Raw genomic sequence first — 9,122 nt, forward strand, 5'->3', positions numbered from 1 at the left:
CGAGTGCCTTGTTTTTCTGTGAGACTGCGACTGTGGGAAAATTGTGAGAGTGTAAACTTTCCCTCTTTGTCCCCAGAGCACTTCATTTAGGAGGGAGCCAAGCTGGGGACAGAGCGGCCTCTCACACGGCTCATGAATGACTCCATTTTCTCAGGCAGCCTCTGCCTGCCCATTGTCTAACTGTCATGCCCTCTTGTGTAGGTGTTCCCTGCCACCCCGGCTGTTATGTAACGCCTGTGCAGGGAACATTGCGTGAGAGAGAGAGAGAGAGAGAGAGAGAGAGAGAGAGAGAGAGAGAGAGACAGAGAGAGAGAGATCAGAGCACAAGAGGACAAATCCAGAGGGTAACAGAGACCAAAATGTCTTCCTGGAGAACTCAAAACCAAAGTCTTGCATTTTGTCAGCATTTTTAGTCTGGTTTGTGTGCCCGAGTGGTAAACTTTGAGTGCTGATATACGAAGCCCATGGCTGGCACAAGTGAATGCCTCTGTTTATGTCCATGAGACAGGACATACTGTACCCTCATGCCCACGCCAGCGTAGCTGCCCCTTAGGTCCTCCCACAAGACTCTGACATGAAATCCTAGCCCCTCTCCCCAGTGGCCTCAGAGGCAAGGACTTTCTCCCTCTTTGGTCACCACTTTCCATGCTTTCCTCTCCTGTATAACATCGGCTTGGTGAACCTCTCAGTCCTGCTTAGAGAATCACACGCACCCTTGGGCTTACCTATGGCAAATTCCAGGTGGCCTTGACTCTTTGTCGGAGTTCGGCGTAGAGAGGCAGCTGCTGCTCGGTGTCCACAAATGGGGCCACTCTGCCCCACGCTTGCATTGCCTGGATGCCGTGTTTTGAGCTTCAGTGTTATCTATCACCCCTTTGGTCACACTACTGATATGGTGAAATGAAGGAAGGTAGAAATGGTGCTTGTCATTCCTTCTCTATCTGCCCCAGCATTTTCTCTAGCGTTTTCTTGTGCTGCAGACAGAATACCAGGCCTGTTGCCACAGAAAGAGGCATTGCACCAAAATAAAATAAGATTCCAAACCATGGCGAGGTCGTAGGGCAACCTGTTACTCACATGTTTGTGGGGATGCTGGTGTAAGCAAATGGACCGCACTGCCAGTAGTGCAAAGTATAGCACATACGATTATGTACAGTACATGACACTTGATAAGGACAAGAAACGACTGTGCTGCTATCCATGTATTTACTATATTATAGTTTTATCATTATCTAGAGTGTGTTCTTTCTACTTATAAGAAAAGTTTGCTGTGAAACAGGGTGCCGTGTTGTGCTGGCGGCAGCCTCATATTCATGTTTACCGCCTCACCTGATTGCATCATTTTCTCCTGTACCTGATTTAATCTCATGTTGTTTTGTACAGTAACAGGTTGTGCAGGCTGGTAGCTTAGGAGCAACAGGCTGTACCAGGTAGCCTAGGTGTGTAGTAGGTTGAACCACCTGGGTTTGTGTAAGTGCACTCTGTGATGTTCACACAATCACTCGATTGCCTAAAGATGCATTTCTCAGACTGTATCCATGTCATGAAGTGGTGCATGACTGTAATTATAATGAAAAAAGAAGAAAAAGAGCACAGGCCCATGATGAAGGCTTTCTGATTCTCACATAAGAATAGGCTGCAGGAAGTGGCTCTGTCTGTAGCCCTTTAAATGCATCCAGCCCACCCATGAACCATTCCAGGAAGACTGCAGACGACTCCGTCTCTGCTGCTCACCCAGCCCTTCTGACTTGTCCCTCCGCCCACTCCGTTTGTTTACCCTAGTTCTTTGAACCCTCGGCTTTGGGGACTATCTCACAGTAGGTTCTTCTATCTTCCTTTTTATATAAATCCATTAAAGCAAAACGAGACCTTATCTTTATCTTGCCAGTTGGGGCTTTGGAGTCTCAAAAACTTAGATTTGGATCCACGTACTGGCTGTGAGACTTTTAGAAATTTCTCATACCTATCAGAACCTCATTCTCCTCTCTATAAAATGAAGGTAATAGTACCTGCCTTATAGAGTCATTGTGAGCATTTAACGAGCTCGCAAAGCCTTCGTGCCTGGCATTTAGCCAGTGCCCGGTACGTGGCTGCTATTATCCAGTTGTTCTCCCCTGTCAGCTCTCAGCCATGCCTGCTGCCTCCATGTGGGCACGTACACCTCCAGGCAAGTCTTCATGCTCCCTCTTTCGGGTTACCCCCATGAGACCCAGCTGGCGGGAACTCTCGTCCAGACACCGTCCACCGCTGAGGACTCGCCTCCTCTCTTTTCATCCGTCCCCTCACCGCCGCAGCCTTCGGCAGCCCCTCAGCTTCACCCCTTCACCGCTCCTCATGCCTCCTCAGGGCCCTGACAAGAAAGGGTAACTCTTTAGTGTTTTGCAGTTTACAGAATTCTTTCTAATATAAAATATCACTTGCTCATCACGACAACACTCTGCAGGTTGAGTTATCCGCGGATTGCGGATAAGTGACTCATTTGAAGTGACATGGCGAGCAAACGTCAGAAGCCAGGTTTGAATCCAGATTCGGCTTAGAAGCAGTGCACTCCCTCCCCGCCCCTCACAGCTGCCACCTGGGTAACTGCGAGGTACAGTAGGAGGCAGAAGCCTATCCTCTTGCCCCATCAGGACCTTGTCACTGACATTCTTTTTCTACCTCCACTTCCGTCCAGAGCATGGTCTTGCACAGCAATGAAAGACTGTGGAGAGAGAGGACATAGGAGGAAAGGAAGATATGCGGGAGAAAAGTTAGCCCAACTGACCCTCCAACTTCATGTCCCAGGTTCTGGTCTTGCTCCCTGACCCAAGGGTTACCAGCCTCACCTTGCTAGGAGAGTGGCACATGGAAGGCCTACATTCACATCCTGTAGCAGTGAACAAAGACACTCAATGAAACATGCAGAAGAAAATTCTGATTAGCATACCCGAGTGTCCAGTGTGAGGAATGGTACATTGTCAATGATAAAATACCTGAAAACCCTCTAGGAGGGCTTGTTTAGTCCTTCCTCTGTTGAAAAGAATAAACACACACACACACACACACACACACACACACACACACCTCTATGGTACTAAAGTAAAGAAATGAACAAATGGTGGTCTTCCTTTTCAGGTTGTTCTTTATACCGCACCCTAGAATAAATACGTGAAACCTCATGATAAATCAGTCCTCGAAGGATCTAGGACACCTCTGTCATTGTAAATGGTAGAGCTGATAGATGTGAGTTCCTGTGAGGGGACAAAGCGTGTCAGGAGCAGGAGGCACTGAGAAGGCACAGTCATCCTAGGCAGCACCATGGACAGTCACCCACCTTTCTCCTGGTCCCTGAGGCAGGCTGCTCTAGAAATAAAGGAAGTGGCAAAAGACAGGCAGAGATGGGTCTTCCTTCTCTGTGGGAAGACGCACGCACTGGGAAGAGTAAGGCCCATGCGTCTTTCCGCAGGGCGGTGGACACTGCTAAGCAGTCAGGACCCTGATACGTGAAACAGGAAAGAATGGCAGTCTCTCGCCTTCTGGTATGGAGGTACCAGGAATAGCCTGTCACATGCTTCTCTTCCTCTTTAATTACCACTTTAATTCCTCTTTCTTTCTCCAGTCTCTAAAATGCACTAAATATCCCCCGTGTTTTTTTCACACTCTCTGACTTGCCTTTCTACTCCACCGTCTAAGGATATATCTAGAATGTCAAATGTCCACCTTTATAGAAAAGACATCAAATCAGAGCTCTGTGTCTGAACTCTGGTGGTGAGGAGTATTCTGCCTACATAGGCCTCCATGATAAACCCCTCCAAAACCCTAGTACTTTAGAATAATGAAATTCATTTTGTTCATAGATCTGCAATTTGGGAAAGATACGGAGGGAACCATATCTGGGGGGGGGGAGGGGCTCACAGGATGGGAGCTAGAATACTTCAAAGGCTTCTTATTCACATCTTTGTCACTTGGTGGGAAGATGCAAAACTGAAGGCTAAACAACCTGAGATTCCTTGGGCATCTCTCTCTATCTCCATGTAATGTCTCCACATGGCCTTTCCAGCACATAGTTTCAGGATAGGTGGACTTCTCATAGGTCAACTCAAAGCACTTCTGTCCTATAAACAATGCAATATCAATGTTTGATCACTCTATGGAGGACAGTCCAGAGAGGATGGAGGTGAGACCAGTTAGGAGGCCAGAGGCCAGTGCTAAGCTCTAGGTGAGCAGGGATGAGAGCCCATGTCCAAGCAGTTGGAGTGGAGATGTCTAGGATAATGACAAATATAAGAAACACTGAGGACACAAATTCATCAAACTTGGTGACAGAATCAGGGATGACCATTAGGATTCTAATACAGGCAACTTGGAGGAAGCAGAGGCATCAACTGAGGCAATAAACAAGGAGAGGAGAGATGCCAAGTTTAATTTAGGACAAGTTGAAGTTGAACGGACAGGGGGAAGATCCATCTGGTAACACGCTACTACGAATCAGCAAGACAAAAACAACCCAATAGAAAAGTAGGATTTGAACAGTCACAGCATAAAAGAGAATATTCAAATGACAAATAAACACTGAGATACTGTTACACACCCACCAGAATGACTAAATTTAAAGAGGCTGAGAATATTAAGTTGATGAAGATGTGCAAAAACAGAAACACATACACTGCTGGTGGGAATTCACACACTTAAGAACTTTGGCATTATCCACAAAAGTACCTTATGACCTAGAAATTCTAAACTCACAGACATGCGAGTACATGTGCACCAAAAGACATGTACAACAATGTCCATCGTAGCATTATTTATGAGAACTCCAAACTGGAAGCAACCCAAAAGTCTGTCAATAACAGAATGAGTAAATAAATTGGGCAAATAGATAAATAGACATAGTCATGGTATGAAATACCATAAAGATATAAACATACAAAATTACAGACAAGTAATAACATGAATAATAGCATGAATAATAATGACATGAATTAATAATATTCGCAAATAATAACATGTATAAAGCTTATGAACAAAATATTGAGCAAAAGAAGCCAGACATAAAGAGAACACACACTATGTCAGTCCATCTATACAAAGTTTAAAAAAGGATAAAAACTAAACCATAGCATTTAAAGTTCAATAGTTAGGTGGTAAAACTATTAAGAAAACCAAGCAAGTGATTTCTGTAAAAGTCAGGATGTCTTTTTCCTTTGAAGAGGAGGAGATGAGAATTGAGAGGGGTCACAAGGGCCACTTCTGGAGTTCTGGCAATATCTATTTCTCGATTTTACATTGTGTTTGCCTGCGACAAATCATTGAGCCAAACATGTTTGTCTTGTGCACTCTTTGGTAGGTGAGTTGTAGTTCACAAAATGCACACACATACATACATATTTCACACATACTATACATATGTGTGTATATATGTATATATGTATATATGTATACATTAAGTACCTAGCCTCATGCTTAGCACATAATATAGTCTCAAAAAACTTGAAATTGCTTCTCTTCCTCTATTCCTTCTTTCTTTCTAGCAGAGAGAAAAGAAAAAGAGGAAAATGTGAATTTTCATAAACATCTTATTTCTCAAATATGGGCACCATCATTCTCTTGCTTTCTCGCAATGATCTCTTTGCCATGGCACCTGCCATCGAAGGTCCAGCCTGTGAGGAGAAGGCTGAGTATGGGCGTGACAGCCTGGACTAATTATCCCCTGCACAGGGAAACCCTTGCTGGAGCACTAAACCAAAAGTGCCCATTAATGGATAACATATTTGTTTGCTTTATATTTTATTTTCCCTTCCAAAACAAAAACAAATGAACAAACAAAGCAAAATCGTTTTTGAGGGTTTACCTTTGCTATAGGCTTCAGATAATCCTGTAATCACTGGATGCATGTTTATGGAGCCAGACATTTTTTGTGTGTCAGAAAAGCAAGAGGTGGGCAGTGGAGGCCTTGTCTTCCATGTGATCGTGGTGCCTGGGGAGGGCGGAGGGCTGGGCTGGGTGGCAGCACGGTGGACATGTTTTAGCCTGCGCCTGCTGGGCTGGGTATCTGCATTCACCGCTCCCATGCCTCAGCTCTTTACCCACACAGCTTGACATGTTTAGAACTGGGGGAAAGGCTCATGACACTTGGAAATTCACTTAAACTCTATCAGATGAGAAATCAAAGATATTTGAAAAATAAGGAGGTGCCAAAGACCACTTTTAAAAGATCTTTCTGCAAGCCAAATCCCGCCCCCGCCACCCACCCAACCAATTCGCCTGAAAAACACTAGTCTTGGAAAGAGATGAAAGAATGAGATTCCTGGGCCTGAAAATGAGCAACAAGTCCAAAGGGCCAACCACTGAAATCACAAAGGACCTTGGAGGCTTATGTTTAGCTGATGTTGAAATTCTTTCCTACATCCTCAAAGGCGATTCTGCCTGTAGCATGGATTTGTTCCAGAAAGGAGTCAGTCTGGAATTCCTTGTAGACTAGAAGTAGGTGAGGGATAGGGGGTGGGAGTCAGGAGGACATCTGGACTTCAATTTCTTGGACTCGTGTGGAATTAGGCAAGAGACATTCTGCTGGTTTGGTAGAAGTGAGAATCTCTTAAGACAAGATTACTTATTAATTAACTCGGCAATAGTAATTGAGAAACTAGAGTATACCTGGGCTATGGTGGGTGCAGAGGTTAGAATGACCAGCCAGAGAGACAGTGTTCCTCACTCCACAGAGTGTCAGGATAGGAGGGTGATAGGGTTCAAAAGAAGGCTTCTTGTGTCTAGAGATACCTATATCCACATGGGCATTCCAGAGTGACCAATCTCAAAACAGAGAGGAAAGACAGCAGAGAATCTACAAGCCAGAATAACCACCAATTCCTGTATTTCAAGTCTGCAGAAGTCTGGCAGGATGGCAAGGTATGAAGAAGAAGCTGTCCCAAATGGCTCACATCCATGGGACTCCACCTATACACATCATCTAGAGGGGCCAGGGAGAAAGGAAACCCAATAATATGGTTGGGAAGATTCGTAATCTAAATACATATATAAAATGTGTCAAGAACCTGGAGGATTAACAGAAGACCAGAACAGAGCCATCTTGCAACATAGCAAAAACAGTAACACCACAGACTCTTGTCCAACTGTCCCTTTCCAGGGAATTCATAACTACAAGGAAGGGCACACACTGCCAGCCTGCTCGTGGGTACGATGACCCCATCCTTCTGAGGCTGATCAGAGATCCACCCAGAGACACGGCTTGCCTGCTAGTCTGGTCATGCTGTGATTTCCAAAATGGACTGGGGAGAGGAGCAGAGAGATCTAAAAAGGGAGGACTTTCTTGTCGTGATTCCGCTATGGATTCCTCTGCACGACACTTGGCAGGCTTCTTTCCTCAGCAATTTCCTCATTTGCAAAGCATCAAAAACACTCATTAAAGCAATTCCAATTCCATTACCTTCATCATGCTCATTGCCAAAATTAAATAGTACAACACCAACATATCTTCCATAATCCATTCCTATGATATCATCTCCAGTATTTATAAAAGTGTTTCCCAGCCAAATTAAGGCAGGGAGAATTGGACTTTTAACATCCAGAGAGAAGGAATACATCTATGTCCTTCCAGGAGTTGAAGTCATGGCCCCCACGTAATTATTGCAGATGGCCCATGGGCACTGTGGGTAGGACCTCAGCCAACTTGGAAAGATGAGCAAAGTAGAGCTTCTCTAGGCCCTCACACCTGGCAGGACCATACAGAAGTGTCCTAGCCATAGAATGCTGTGAGGTAGGATTTTACCCTTCGCATATGTAAGTCTTTTCTCCCCACTGGATTGTAGGACAACTGAGGACAGGGACATGTCATTCTTCTTCTTTTTTTCTCCCTCAGTGTCTAGAACTAGTTCTTGGTGTCCATGAAGTTCTTGTCAGTAGAGCAAATTTAACAGGCATCCATCAAATGTTTATCAAATGAATCCTATGTGATAGGCACTGTGCTACAATAAACAGATGCTGTTTTTAAAGGTCCAAATGACTCTTTAAGTAGGCACTTACTGACAACATTATTGTCAACTGCTTTTCAAAAATAAGCCATCAGATCAATATTTATCCCTAGAATAGTAGCTTCCGGGCAGAGACGGGAGGGCGCCATTTCCTGCTGTCGCACAGGTCAGCTCCAGCCCGGTGTCCACAGCAGGGTTGGGTCAGTACTTGTTCAAATGATCCAGGACCTGCTGCTAAGCCTGACAGGCCAGAAGCAAGTCACTGCTACAAGTTTTAGGGGCCAGAAGCAAGTCACTGCTACAAGTTTTAGGGGCTAGTAGGGGCTCAGCGTTCACTCATAAGACAGAAAAAGGTTCTCAGATGAAGAGTTTTACTAGTTTACTGTGAGTTGAATTGTTTTCGGAGATTCTGGTCATGGAGATGATGATGTGGGAGCAACAAGGTGTTAGAACAGTAGGGAGTGTCAAGCGAGCGGAACATTTCAGCGCGACACAGAAAACTTATCAAGTGTCTTCTCAGGTGGTGGTAAAGGTGAGAGCAGCAGCACTTACAAACTCTGTCCCCTTGATAAGATACACGAAACAGAAAACCAGAGGGCTGTTATCTTATCATGCCTATTCTCAGGAAACAATCCCAGAAATGCTCCCCGATGGCCGGCCTGGTTCTTGCCCCACCCTCAGAGTCCAGACCTGTAAGACACCTGAGCAGACCCCAGCAGCTTCAATGCAGGTGAAACTGTCTTCTGCATGTACTTTCTAGGAAACCAAACTTTTGGGGATAATGTATCCTGTTCCTCTAAACTTTTATCAGTGTCCTCAAAGTTGAGATCAGGCCAGGCTCGTGCCAGGATAACCCACCAATTTCCTGAAAAGCTATTCCCCTGCCTGCGGAAGCCGGCAGAAAGGTTCTGTGGATGTACCCTTCTGGCCCCCCACTCTTCCTTCCACCCCATCTCAGGACCAAAGTGGCCACGCAGCTTCGGGCCACAGGACAGTCAGTCTTTGCCATGACCCTTCCATGCCCACACTGCGAGGCGTCTGTGGGAATGCAGACCTGCCCTGAATCAGAATGAACCAGAATGAATAGTGGCATTGGCATAGGCTGAACCCTCACATCCCAAATGCAAGGAGACAAAGGTCTTGTGTGCAGTGGCC

The sequence above is a fragment of the Rousettus aegyptiacus genome, unplaced genomic scaffold (genome assembly GCF_014176215.1).
Source record: "Rousettus aegyptiacus isolate mRouAeg1 unplaced genomic scaffold, mRouAeg1.p scaffold_m13_p_17, whole genome shotgun sequence".
Taxonomy (NCBI): domain Eukaryota; kingdom Metazoa; phylum Chordata; class Mammalia; order Chiroptera; family Pteropodidae; genus Rousettus; species Rousettus aegyptiacus.